General features: G+C 35.7%; 1 long non-coding RNA gene across 1 annotated transcript; it reads left to right on the top strand.

Annotated features, from left to right (window-relative positions):
- The first annotated feature begins 9,099 nt into the window (after positions 1-9,099).
- Positions 9,100-11,248, top strand: LOC127096732 (uncharacterized). The gene is made up of 4 exons (XR_007792789.1): positions 9,100-9,474; positions 9,566-9,728; positions 10,447-10,637; positions 10,822-11,248. It is a non-coding gene; the product is annotated as an uncharacterized LOC127096732 (long non-coding RNA).
- Positions 11,249-15,461: the final 4,213 nt, after the last annotated feature.

Genomic DNA, 15,461 nt, shown 5'->3' with positions numbered 1-15,461 from the left:
AATGCAATGTTTTTTATTGTTTTTAATTTCAAGGAACATATGAAGTCCTATTTACAAATATATATTCAAATAATAACAATTATAACAATTTGATAAAATCTCTTTTTATTCATAAAATTTGGAAGGATTACACTGAGTAAAATTTCAGAAACCAAAGTAAAAATACAAGAGCAAAGGAAACTATCATCCTAAGGATCCCTAGCAACTGCATAAGATGATCTGGCTACGGGTGCATACTTCCTTCAGATGTGTCGAATCACAGACTCAAAGGATGTCTTCATATGAGTCTTCTCAAGAACTAGCTGATCAACAATCTTCTTCCAAGCATTAGAAGTTTGAGGCATACTAGAGGAAGACAATAGCTACACCAATGAGGAACTCAGAAGTCAACCCAAGAATACCTCCTTTTTTCACCAAATGAGCATCAATCTCATATTTCTTCAGATGCAGAGCTTCAGCTATAATATGAGATCTGGGAATCTCCTCCAATCCACTAAAAGGTACTTTGTCAGATACAAGTATTCCCAAGAGATGGGCATACTCCTCTAACGTAGGTACAAGTTGATAATCGGGAAAAGTAAAGCACCGGTAGAAAGGATCATAGAATTGAACCAAAACACTCAAAAGTCCTTCAACCACATCAGCAGATACTACAGACAAAAGCTTCTCAAGACGTTGCTTGAAGTCCAGGGGATCTAGTACAAAGGATGACAACTTCTTTAGCTCTTTCAAATTAGGGCATCTGAAACCGTACTTCTTAGTGTTCCTTCATCCATAATCCATAGTTTGAAAATATTTGCAAATGAGACCTTAGTTTCCTTGAAATTTACTTTTTTGTGATGAATGTTATGATGCATATGTATGCATGAATGCAACAATTACACACAAGGGATCACACACAAGGCAAACACAAACAAAGGTCAATGGATGGATCAAGTCATCATCAAGATCAATCATCCATTTTGATGGATTATGGTTTTCACCTTATCAACACCCAAGTTCCATTTATATTAATGAGACTTGATCGAATCAACCGAGAATCAAAGGGTTTATTGTGAGTCACGAGCATGGAGTCAGGTTAAGAACCATCCCAAAGGAGTGTGCTAAGGATAAAAACCTATAGATCATGTTCTAAGAAGTTCTCAGAGTCTTAATCCCATCTATCAGATATTACAGGTTAGGATGACTGACTCATCAACCCATAATATTCTCAAGAGAAACTCGTCTGAGTGTAGTATCGCGTAACAACTGTTATCAGGTCTACACCTGAACAGTCTCCGCACTACGTCCTAAATAGGCCAAGTTGAGTTAAATGTTCTACGGACCTCAGCTTCTCAGACCCTAAATCAGAGAAAGTAATGCCTATCCACAAATGACTTGTGTGACATCAATAACTCCAAAGAGATCTCCATTGAGTAGATGGGTCTCAAGCCAACTTGTTAAAGACTACTCCGCACAAGTTGAACATGACTATACCATCCTACTATCTTAATTGCACTTAAGTTCGGGTTAGAACTTGTCTCACAACTAAGAAATTACCAAGCACCATAGACATATTATATCACACAAACAATATACAAACATAAAATATACAAATATATACACACAAGAAAGTAGGCGAAACCCACTGAGGACTACTCCCTAGCAGAGTCACCACTTAATTTCTATAGCGGTAAATTCATGACCATCAAGCTATGGATAAACTTGACGTCAATAAAACCAGAGGCGCCACCGCGCTTTTATTGTTTCCTAAGAAAAAGGGAAAAGTACGAACAAAACCCAAAGATAAGAAGTTTTCAAATTAAAACTAATAAAATGCCACAAATTACAGGTAAGGGGGTTGGTTACATAGAGGGAAGGTGTTAGCACCCAAAGTGTCCTAGGTACTCCTAAGGAGCCCTTTTTCATGTGTGCATATGTGTCTGGTATAAACGGAGTTTGGGGATGAGAAAAGATTTCATTGATTATATTTTTGTGTTTGACAAGACCTTCGGTCTTGTGCCTACATACCAACATAAAAATGAGGGATCAAAACCTCGAAGTTTATGGTAAAAATTTCAAACGAGTTGGTGAATTGCTTTTACAAAAGTTTAATAAGAAAAGGCACTAAGGGCCAAAAATTTGAATGGGGTTATCAGTTATTTTTGTCTTTTTGAAATTTTAAGTTAATATAATTAAGTTTATTTACAAATTTGATTTAAGAAAGAGTTTGAAAATTCAGTGGCATAAGGCCAAAATTTCTAATCATTAAAACAAAGTCTAAGTTTGAAATTACAAGTAAAGAATTTTTTTGGAAAGGGGGAGAGGTTTTGAAATTTAAGAAGTGAGACGAGATGAAGAGGCTATCCTAAGCACAAATTTAAAAGTTGAGAGTTGAAAAGATCTGACCAATGGGATGCAATCCAACAAACAAGAATGTCATATAGAAACCCATTTTCCTTTGGACTTTTATCAAGCAATAATAAATAAGCAATGAGCAATATCCAGACATCATGAAGATCAAGGCATCAAATAAAGATAGTCACATCCAAGCAAGTAATTCCAATAGCTAGCAGTCTTCATTGTCTTCCCATGTATCAGATGAAACATTCCTTGATCAACTCAGAGCAAAGCATCAGACACAAGATCAAAATAACAATTAAGCACAAAGACAAAGTAACAGATGAATTCAAACAAATCCCAAGGCTTGTATCAGATGAAGACTCAGTTCACAATAGCTCAGTCTCAGAATGTTGGCATTGGCCAAGTCCTTTTTGCTCAGGGAATGTTGCCTAATCCTAAGTCCAAAAGTTTAGATCAAGTCCAGCAGTCCAACAGATGTTTTTTTAGGATTTTTGTTGTTATTAGGTATTTTAAGGTCCTAAGACCGCAAATAAAACCAAAACACACAAATAATATATACAATCACAAGATATGGCTCAAATGAGCAAAGTGAAAATAACATAAACATAAATAAGTTATATGAAATGTAAATGGCAATGAATGATAAATGACTGAAATTTAAATTACATAATAGTAAATGACTTGAAAATAAAGCAATATTAATATGAGTTGGTCAAATGTTAGTCAAAAGTTAGTCAAATGTTAATGGTGATTTTAATTGATTAAGTCATTCTTTGGAGAACACTCAACCATTCATTCACAAGTATGAATCCTTAAACCAAAACATCTTCCATGAGAAGGGCTCCAACTTGGATAATTCAACAAGTATGCCACTAGCTCCCATGAAAGGAAAAAAGGTCAAGTATCCACATAATGCCATGAAGAATGAGAGACTTACAATCTCACTTACTAGAATATTATGCCTTGAGGGTCAAATTTAGCTCTATGTTAAGCAATCATAATTGGACTTATGTAGAAGTCACAACTATCTGAGGTCGGGCAATAAAAATATAGGTGTTAATGCATGTTAGAGATTTGGTATGAAGAACCAAACTCCTAAAACATACCACACACTAAGAGAAAAGATCAAGGGGAAGGGACCTATCTCAGTCATACTTGTATTGATTCAACTAACAGAAGGTCATTGGTGAACCAATTAGCCTTTAGACATTAGAGATTTCTTTGGTCAAATGAGGAAATAGAGAAGAATAGGGATGAAGATAAAGAGGGAGGGGAATATAGAAACACAAATTGATCATAGGAGGAATTTCATCAAATCAAAACCATCCATTCATTTTGGGAGATGAGATGTACATTTCACCAATCCCCTAAATCCAATGGTTTTGATCCAACAAAAGTCAAATCAACATTGACCAAGGCCCAAACAGAAAGTCAATCATAGCAAGACCATAAAAATGGCTCAACAACATATTTAAACATTTAATCAATTAAAAATCAATTTAAAAATGAATTAAAATACAATTTAATTTGGTCAAAACCTAAAATCCCTTCAAAACAACAAATAAATGGCCAAGGGATTTATCCTAGGTCAAACAAGGTCAAAGGACCTTAGACAAAAAATTTCACCATCTTTGAAAATTCAGAAGTATTTTTAAACAATTAAAAATATGCACAAAAACATTTATTTTATGAAAAATATCAAAATTAATCCAAAAAATAATTTTAATTCAGAATATGTAAGAGAAAAATATTTAAGATTTTTTGTGAAAGTCCCATATATTTTGGATTAAAACGTGGAACCAAGATCAGATTGTCTGGGCAAAGCCAGTACACCACCGGAACCCTAGCTCCGGTCATCTTCTCCGGTGGACCTCACCGAACTGGTCCACCATAAACCAAACGGAAAATGAAAAGTGGATACATGTTTTTGAAGGAAAAATGATCAGGAGCACGAATCTGACCTCCATTTCTTCCAATTCCAAGTATATTAAAAGATACATGGATTTGAAATTTGAGGTTCATGTTGTGAGTTGCTTCAATTTCACCTTAAAGCAACTCAATCTTGTTGCCTACATTGGTAGGAATTCAGCCAACCAAAAATCAAAAAGAATGGTGAAGAATTGAGAGAGAATCGAAGAGATAAAGTTTCTGAAAAATCACCTTCGAGTAGCTTGAATCTGGCTTGATCTTGCTTCCAATTGGCCTTGGCTTGACTCCAGAAGCTTGCATGAAGTGAATTAGATCAAACAAGTGCTTGGATTCTTGGAGTTTCAATCTCAAAACAGAAGGAGATTTGAAACTCGATTTCAAGTGAAATCTTCAACTTTATCCTGTAATGGAGGTTAGGGAGGAAATGGTTCAAAGCTTGGGTAACAGGGATCCCATTTCTGATCACAAAAGGCCTTGTATTTATAGTGTATCAAATTGCTACTCACACACTTTGAAAATTTGCCAATTTTAGCAACTTTGGTGCATGGATGCATGGGCAATGATTTGGGTCTAAGGAGTGATGCAATCCAACTCCAATTCGTGCACATTGAGTACTAAAACCATAACATGTAAGCATGCAATAGGAAATGGTTATTTGAATTCAAGTTTTACCAAAACAAACCTATCAAAGGAACCATGTGCAAGTCCCTCAATCTTGGTCCAAATGAGGTGATGTTGGACTTTTCGGAAAGTTGAGACCAAGGGGAAAACCTTTCATGTTGAACACTTTTCCATTTGAAGCTTGGATCATGATGAATTTTGAGGTGTAAGCTTGTAAAATCAAACATAATTGAAATTTTTCTAAGTACAAAGTCAAATGTTCACTTCTTCCACCTTGAATAACTTTTGCTATGAGCTTCAAATGGAAAAAGTTCCTTAATCAAAGTTGTATCTCTTTCAAACCTATTCAATTTGGTCAAACGTGACCTTATTTGGATTTGGCATGAAGGAGTAATGTATTTTAGAAGTTGAGGAAAATTGTTTGTTCAATAGTAATGACCCAAAATGACCTATAATGTTTCCTCTTGGCACATGCTCTTGCAAGTTGAATTTAAAGTTTCTCAAAGCATAAAAGTTGGAGAGGACATCTCTAAATTGATCATGAAACTTGGATGGACTTCATATCATAATAATTTAGCAATTATGGTCCTTGGAAGTTGACCTTCTAACAAGGGCACAAACAAAATGACCTATAATCTTTCACCATAAAAAATGACTTTCCAAGCAAAACTAGCTCTTGACTTAAAAATGAAAGTTGTTTGGAATGTCTTAAGGAGTAACGTTTATCTTGGAATAATTTTCATATGACAAAAATTGTAGGAGATAGGGTCTTGGGAACCCCAATTTTGATCAGTTAACTTTCTCTGGTCAACCACCATGAATCAACCTGCAAACTTGAAGTTTTCTTGATATTTGGGGCTCATGGAGGATCATATATGCATGAGATGATGTATAATAAAGTATCCCTTGAAATATTTAATCAAATGTTGAATAAACTTGTTGAGGAAGTCACGCAAGATACCCAGATGAATTAGGGCTTCCAAGGCAAACAAACTTCAAACTCTTGATGATTTCTTGATCAAAATGATAAATGAAGATCATGGGGACCCATATATGATGTCTAGAGCCAATGTGAACCATCTCTTGATTGATCTTCTTGCATTGAGGGTCTCAAACCCTAGATATGAGCTTGATGAGGCATTGATGGATGCACACACTACCTACAAAAGAAAAAAAAAGCTATACATAGACATATTTTTGGTATTTTGGTTCGTTCATAATAAAAAACAAAGTATGATACAATCAAATATGCTTGGTGATCTCTCCCAATGTAAACCCAATGAATGAGGGGTAAGGAGGATGCCAAGGTGTGATCCCAAAGCCAATGCAAATGATGAGATAACATGAGGGATCTTAGGGTCAAAATTGGGGTCTTACAATCCTCATAGTGAAATGAGGAATTCAAAGCACCGTAGTTCAAAGAACTAGAGGTTGGAGATGAAAAAAAGTGTGATAGAAGTATGATCTAAACCAAAGGATAATGTTTTGAACTCCAACATGGGGTGAAAATATGAACCCAAGAATAAAACTGGCTTTTACCGGTACGTAGGCTAGCATGGTTGCCGCTATAGGGTAAAGCCAAAAACAAGGAGAATTAAGTGTTTGGGGATAATCCAAACAACTCTTGGTTCATAGGGTGACACAAGATGGAGCACAAAGAGATAGTGTATTTGGCTCAAAGATAACCGGTATATCACATGAAGTGAATGAAGGTAGAATATGAATATATCATGGAGATGTCTGGAATGAAGTGAACAAAGTCACAGAAATGAAGGGTTTGATAGCAAGTGACTGAAGAAGTGTAATTTGAAACCAAAGGTCAAGTGTATTGTAATCCATATGAGAAATTGGATTTGCACCATAGAGGGAAACTGTCACTAACCGATACACGGACTAGCATGGTTGTCGCTATACGTTATGACCAAAAAAGAAGGAATTAAATGTTTGGGTACGAGCCAAACAACTCTAGGTACAAATGCAGACTATCGCTATATCATCCTAAAAGGGTATATATGGAATCCCAAAGAAAACTATATTTTAGTGCCAAAGGAATAATATGTCACTAGGTGAATGGTTTATAATTGAATGTAGATAATGAATCGTGAAAGATATGAATGGTGCCCTAAGGCGGAAGGAGGAATAATTAGAATTATGCTCGCCAAGGATTCCCATCCCCGTGCCTACGTATTCTCATCGTGCAATGAGAAAATCAGAGCAATCGTAGTTCGTGGAACCACGAGAACAAAGAGAGAGATAAGTGATAAAAAAGTATAACTTGTACCAACAGAATGGTATCAAGGGAACCAAAAAATGGAAAGAACTTGGAACCAAAGAGTGAAACTGGTGTTTATCGATACATGGGCTAACATGGCTGCCGCTATAGGGTAAGGCTAAAAACAAGGAGAATTAAATGTTTGGGTACAATCCAAACAACTCTCGGTTCACAAGATGGACTGCCGCTATATTATCCTAAAAGGGTATATGAGGGCCCCAAGAAAAGTATTGTTGAGTACAAGGAACAATATATCACTGGATATGGAACTAACAGTTTGAGATCAAAGAAGAATACTATCTTGGATACATGAAAGAGATAGACTTTGAACCAAAGAGAAAACATGCGTCTTAGCCAAAAAAGAATGAATTAAATGTTTAGGGATGATCCAAACAACTCTCGATTCATGAGGTGGACTGCCACTATATCGTCTTAAAAGGATGTACAAGGAGTCCAAGGAGAAGTATATTTGATTTCAAAAAGGTGGTCTTGATTGAGGAATGAAGAATGATTGATTAATAAATAGGGTAACTCGCAAAGAATCTGAGTTTTCCTGCTTACGTATCCTTATAGTGCAATAAGGAAATCAAAGCTTTCGTAGTCGAGCCCACTAGGGCTAAAAACAAGATGATTGATGAGGCAAAAGAAGATGATTGAATATGGAAGAGGCTTGATAGCTACTTGATAAGAACCACACTAAATTCTATGAGTAAAGGTGGATACAATGAGTAACGGTCCAAACGTCCCACACCTAAAGAAATCCAGAATGAGGGTAGGAAAGCTCCAGTCTCATTCCTCCTTTACTACTTAAGGCTCGTGACATGTAATTCTCATATTAACTTTCAAGTTAATGAGGGAGAGTCTTTGTTACTGCTTCTTGTAATGATGAATAGCTTATCAATCATTCAATTCAAATTGCACTAAAGTCTATGAATAGAGGTGAATACGATGAGAAAATGGGTCAAGCATCCCGTACCCAAAGATATTCAGAAGGGGGTAGGAATTCTCTAGTCACATTCCTTCTCTATTGCTTAAGGCTCGTGTCGTACAACTTGAGTTATGATTGGTAAGTTGTTGGTGTAGTCCTTTGCTTGTCGCATGATACTTTGTGAAGAGAGAGACTTGCCAATTGTATGATTTGAATTGTACTAAAGTCTATGAATAAAGGCGAATACGATGAGCAACTCAGTCATTCGTCCCGCACCCAAAGATATTTAGAATGGGGGTAGGAATTCTCCAATCCCATTCCTTCTCTATTGCTTAAGGCTCGTGCCACACATTCCTTCTTTATGTCAATTTCTAGTCCTAAGGGAACATGTATATTATATGGTTAAAATAACAAAAGAAACCCATAAGGGTAAAATGGTCATATCACACAACATTGGATATTGGATTAATTTTAAAATCATCTAAATCCTAAACAATTCTAAACATTCTAAAATTCTAAAGGATTAAACTAATTTCCTAAAATCAATTTTAACATCTAATTAAACTAATGAAATGATATTTCTAACAAAAACCTACTAAATTCTAAAAATCCAATAACTTCTGATTACTCCTAATTTCAAATCTAAACAAAACTAAACTAATTCTAAATTTTAATCAAGCCTTAAAAGATTAATTAAAATTATAAAAATTCAATATAGCCCCAACAATTTAATTAACCTTATTAATAAGCACTAATCCTAATTAAATTAATTAACAAGAAGTGATCAAGTAATCACAGGGTGTAAAACCTGGAATTAGTGTTTAGCAAGATGCACTTGGGCTTATGGTCGCTAGCCCACCAGAAGTTTCAGTGACACGGCCTGTTATGATGCAATGGGGGTTGCAACGAATCGAAGGGTCTAATTCTAGAAGAAAGAACTTGTTTGGGCCAAAGGCCCAAGCCTCCCAAGAATCATCCAAGACTTCGTCCAATGAAGAGTCAAAAACAAGGATTCTCCAAGTTCGGTCCAAGACTTGTCTTCCATGGGATGAGAGCGCCCTCTCCGAAACCACCATCCGCGCAAACAGTCACGCCACGACGAGCTTCCTCAACTCGATCCACCATTCCTACCTTGTGTTCTCTCTCAGAAAGGACTTCGAATGAAGAATCAAGGATGACAAATGGATTTGACGTGCCATTTTTATCTTCCTCATCGATCGCTCATTGTTGATGAAAATAATTGGTGTTTCGTTATGCTAAGACTGACGGAGAATGGTCGTAGCTGCTCGTGTGTTGCTGATTCGAAACGAAGACGTCGCGTTGGAGTCTGTTGCGACGAGGATTGACTTGCGAAGCGAAGACGAAGACTTCTCCAAAATCAGTGAGTTTTCTGTATTCCGATTTCCTCCAATTTTCCCGTTTTGTTATGCGTTTCTGACTTGTCTCCTTCTTGAATTTTTCTGGAAAATCAGTTGTTGAAGATTGAAGGTTGGGGATTGCAGGTTCCGAATTGGATTTACAATTGGAGAGAATTGTGGAGTTCTTTGAGAGGTGATTCCAATGGAGGATTGAAGGTTGTGGAGGGAAGGTTGACAATGAAGGACGAAGAGTGCTGGATTGAGAAACGAGTTTCAGGTAAAGATGGAGAAATTGAAAATTCTATTAGAATGAAAAAAAAATCCCCCTTTTATCTAAGGCTATGAATATATATGGTTGAGAATTCTGTTATGCCTCTATTCATTTCTGTTAGATGTTTGCTATGTTAGCTAGGGATTAAGAAACGGTTAGAGGAAGCAATTAGTTTGTTAGGAAATTGAGTTAAAATTCTGTTATGGTTAAATGCTAAATTCAAGTGAAATTCATATGAGATTCAGTAATTAGTTACATATGCAATAAGTTAGTTGAAAATCAAATTCCGTTGAAATCCAAATGAGATGCACAATGCTTTTAAATGAATCTAATTGAGATTTGTTATGTTAGTTAATCAATTAAAATTCAGTTTGTTAGTTGATTTCAATACTGTTAGAGTGGGATGCATCAGTTAGTGCAATCGGAAATTCAGTTGGCAGAAATTAGTTATGAATGAGCTTGGTTTTAATTTGAATAAATGTTTAGTTAGTTGCAAGTTAGTTTCAATCTAGTTATGGAATTCAAATGGTTTGTTAGAGTCACTATATTAATTGGAAATCTGCAGGTGAAATGGAATGAAATTTGAAATTAGAATGTAATTTGAAATTTGAAATTAAAATGTAATGTGAAATTAGAATGTAATTTGAAATTTGAAATTAAAATGTAATTTGAAATTTGAAGTTAAAATGTAATGCAAAATTAGAGTGTAATTTGAAATTTGCAGGCACTGCTTGTTGGACAGATGCAAGGCGATGCTAATGTAATGCAGCTGGGGTCGGAAATTGCAGGGTATTTAGTGGCTGCATTTGGATTTCATGGAAATGATTCATTAGCTCAAACTATGTTCATTGTCCCTTGGTGCATCAAGTGAAAAGAGACTATAAAAGTTGAGAAACCTACAGTTCAAATTTCAGGGTGAGCCACTTCAGAACTAGATAGTGTTTTATACCGACTTGCTGTGCATGCCGATACATCACTAAACCAAAAGTTTTTAGCAGCAGCCTCTATTGTCATGCTAACTCGTCTCTTTTTCTTGACTTTGGATAATCAATTGACGATCTTAACGTGTCACGGTGATTCTGTTTTGTTGGTTGAGCAGGATACTTCTGAACTGGTTGCGGATAATGAGGAATTTGCCTATGATTCTGATCGAAGGACCTGCACGAAAAAACAGCATGAACCTTCTTGTAAAGTTCTTCAAATCCATCAGTTTCTATTCCTTTCTTGATATACTGACTGAAATGAGTTTGGTATTTTTCTGGTTCATTTTCAATCAAAGTCTTTATGTAGGCCGTGACATGTCTACCAAAGACATACTTCCTGTGAATCTCAGCATCAAGCTCCTTCTTTTATTTTTTTTTGTATCATGTGAACATGTGGTTATGATGATATAACGTGAAAATATATCCATGATTGTTTATGTAACAATGCTTATGTAATGCAAGCCATCTTTTTGTACATCAAATTGGTTATTAAACCTATGTATGCAAATATTAATGGATTAAAGCTATACTTTTTAAATCAAAGTCATCTTTTTTAATCCAAAAAAAAAAAAAGAATTTAAATGCAAGATATGTAATAAATTATACATAGCCCCCATGGATCAAATTGAATCTCATTAATGCAATGAAAACATAGGTTTAGAAAGTGAAAATGGATTGAATATATGACCCATAAAATAAAACTTGAGACAACCACAAAGGGGATTGTTGACTTTGGTCAATTGGTTGACCAAAAAGTCAAAAAGTCAACGGTGGACCAAAGTCAACGTATAGTCAAACTTCCAAATTTCTTGTAATTTCTTATGATCATGTATGGACAATGTAAGAATGATTTTTTTTATGAATGAGATGCATCCTTTTTAGTGAAGAATAAACTCATGACTAATGAACCAAGTTTGAATTCCAAATTATCACTTTTCCACCCGAATTCAATTTAAAGTCTCTTTGAACCAAAGGTCTTAAATGCATTCTAAACATGCTTGAGTGAATGAATGAAATGGAAATCTATGGATCATGAATGAAACATGAACCATTTGACCAATTGGACCTATGGAACTTGAATTTTAATGGCAACTTAAATCGAGGCATGAATGTTGACATACCGACGAAATATGAGACCATGGCTTGATAATGCACCAATTAAACTATGAATACAGTGAATGATATATGAGTGAAGTGAAACTTGGATCAAATGGACCACGAAATCATGAAATCAATGAATGAAATGCGAGTGAGTAAGGTCAAGATCACAATGTCAAACATCAACCAAGAATCTCAAGCCAAGTGAGAAGTCAACACAAGTAATCCATCAATATCATGGTAGTTAAGGTTTCCAACACCTCAATGCAAGACACATGATTTACAAGCATTCTAGATCAATAGCTAGGGTTTTGAGGAATACCAAGTTCAAAAGTCAACCAACATGACCCTCATGCACCAATTATCCCTGATTAGGGTTCCAAAACAAACACAAAGCTCCACAAGTCACATATCAAACCATGGGTCCACAATTAGGGTTTAGAATCCAAGTTAATGCATAGAAGATCAAACATAAGATCTCATGATGAGCAACACCGTGATCTTCAAGCAAAGCCCTTGTTTATATCAACCATAAACCTTGAACCTATGAGGCATGTTAGCAAGTGTTAATCATGAATGAAGGATGCACAATAAATAAGTCATGGATGAGTCTCAAGCCATAAGTCAGACGAAAATCAAAAAAGGGGGGGGGGAGGCAAATTTTGGGGTAAAACAGTTGCCCATATTTAATCTTCTTGAACCTGAATACAAGAATTGCGGAAGCTTTTCAAGTATTCAAGGTAGAAGAGGATTAAATACTAACGTATCCAAAAGTTTGCCCGTTGAGAATGGATGTAATGTAATGAGAGTGTTGTGGTTTGCCAAGTAGAGGTTAGGCTTTAGGTGGGTCAATGAAACTGGATTTCTGATTTTCTCGTTTGCACAGTTTCATGTTATGCTATATAAATGATATGCATGAGTGAAACAATATGATTTATGCATGGAGATGATTTATGCAATAGTTAAGCTAGATGCTCATATAGAGGGAGGTGGGAATTTTGGGCTAGGATAATGGTCATACGAATGTGATTCTCCCACACCTACTTCAAGTTGAACATCTATTGTAACACCCTTGGACATGATCTGAAACATGGAGAGAGCTTGTACCCGCGTAACCTGCCTCTGCCCCCAATATACTGGGTATTTGCATCAACTACCCCAGTTACAAATTATGGAGAATTCTTAACATCTGAGTATCTCAAACTGTCTTGCCCTAACGTCTTGAGACGGTCTCCTCTCTATTGGCCATCTTGGGAATGACTGACTTCTCGTGCTCTCGTGGTAGCTTTCCCCAATATGAGCCTTGAAGTATCTTTTGCCCTTATCTGGCTGATTCAGAGAGATTTGTAGAATCTCGATGTGATTGCCCCAAATTGACTAACCTTTGAAGAGATATGAGCTATGGGTGTAAGACCCCAATTTTGTCCCTAAGATCCCTCATGGCATCATATCATAACATTGCATTGCCTCAAGGATCATTGGACACCTTGCTTCCTTCCCTGTGGGTGGGTCATCTTTTTGAGAGTGATTCTTGATCACCAAGCATTCCTTGCATTTGTATATCATTGCTTTTCTTTTAATCACTAACAAAAAGTACAAAAATATGTCATCTAACCTTTGTCTTGCAGATGAAGCATTAACAGGTCAAGGCAATTAAAGGCATTCATTGAGCAATAGATAGTGGTCATTCTTGAGATTTGGACCCCACAATCATTCACAAGAGTTCATATGAGTTATGATGTCATTTTGAAGCAAAATCCCAAGTGGTAGAGGCTTGAATTTCATCAGAACATTGTCAAGTCATCTGAAGACCTAGAAAGTCAACTGCAAAGTCAACTGTGGATTTGGAAGTGGGAAGTGATTAGAAATACTTCATTCATGTTCAAACAAGTCTCATTTGACATTTCAAATACTCACATTGAAGAATCTGAGGTCCAGTCAAAAATTTCTCAAAATAGAAAGTGACCCATAATTTGAACTTTCCAAAAATGGAAAGGTTTTGGACCAACTTCAACTCAATATTACATCATCAAAAAAGCTTCAAATAACATTTTCTTGAACATGAAAGTTGTAGATCTTTCTCTCCCATTTTCAAAATGTCCAAGATCATGAGCATATGATGTGTGGTTGGAGAGATATGATCAAATCACTGCCAAGTATGCATGAGACTTCAAATGGCCATATCTTTTGATTCAAAGCTCCAAAGTGAGTGGTTCTTTTGGCCATATTCTCCTCTTAACCTCTAATTTCCAAATCATGCATCACATTACATGAATTCTCATCACATAATCACTTGTTAATCCATGCATTTTTTGGAGGGAAATTGCAAAATTAAAAAATGGTGCATTGTATGGACTTTTTACCATTGCCATTGAGTTTAAAAAATGATTTTAAGTGAAAATGATGAAGCAATTGGTACTGTTCACGTGTAAATGCTACATGCACCATGCATTTTCAAAAATTTGCAAAACACCTTATCTCACTTTACCAAATTTATTATGGATTAGCAAGTTGATTAGTAGAGCATATATATACTCTAATCCTAACAGAATTGAGGAGGGTTAATCACAATTCACATTTTTCTAGATCCAAAATTCTCTCTCCCTCCAAAATTTTCTTCCATTCATAATTCAAATTTTCTTCAAATAGCATTGTAATTTTACTTCATATTCTTGTTCCCTAGCTTTGATTTAGTGAAGATCAAGTGCTGGTTTGTTGAATTCGTGCAAGATTCAAGTGGTTGAAGCTCATGAAATTGAAAATGGAAAGTCAAGATTAAGCTAGATCTACACGTGTGCAAGCTTCCTTTTCTTCACCAAACATCATTTCAAGCATTGTAGAGTGGATTTGGATACTTACAAGCTGTGGATCGTGCAAAATCAAGAACTGCTCTTCAAGAGGTTCAGTTTTCGAATCTCTTAATTCTCAAATTCATGTATATATTCTGGTAGATCTTGTTCTCCTGGTGATTCTGATGGAAATTTCATGTGATTTGATGCATTATTAAGAGAGATATGCTTAATTGAAGTTTTGAATGTTAATTTGATATTGCTTCGTTTTGCATGAATCATGATGAATTAACATGAAATATTGCTTGATATATAACCTACATGTCATGAGGATTTGTTTGATGTATGATTTTTGGAAAATTCTGAAAAAAATGTTGAAGCTCGTGCACTGTTCATCTTCTTCTTCATGAAAAAGATGAAGATCTTCAGCCATGCGTCAACCATACAACAATGTTGCGTCGACCGTTCGACAGTTTTGCGTCGACCGTAGCTGGCCTTGCGTCGACTCCTAGCTCTGTTAGGGTTTTGTGAAACGGCGTCGTTTTATGTGCTGGCGTGCTCAATTTGAATTTGTACAAGGTTCGATCCCTGCTGAGCGCTGATTTTCAAAATGCTTTCATATTTTTATCTTTTCCCACCACTTTGCCATGCTTTGATTTTAATTTTTCTTCCAACATAGAAAAATCATGATAAATTGAAAAATGCATTAATTCATCTCCAATTTTTCGTCACTTGCTCCTCTATTTGTCTATTATTTTATGATCATAATTTCCAAAGTTGTGCATTGCTGGAAAATTAATTTGTTCTAGGTTGATTGATCATATGTCTAATTGTGACCTTGCCTTGCTTATCTCTTTGTGAAATGCTTG

Source organism: Lathyrus oleraceus, chromosome 6 (assembly GCF_024323335.1).
Source record: "Lathyrus oleraceus cultivar Zhongwan6 chromosome 6, CAAS_Psat_ZW6_1.0, whole genome shotgun sequence".
Taxonomy (NCBI): domain Eukaryota; kingdom Viridiplantae; phylum Streptophyta; class Magnoliopsida; order Fabales; family Fabaceae; genus Lathyrus; species Lathyrus oleraceus.
The sequence above is the reverse complement of the archived record's forward strand: the minus strand, read 5'-3'. Positions and strand labels throughout refer to the sequence as shown.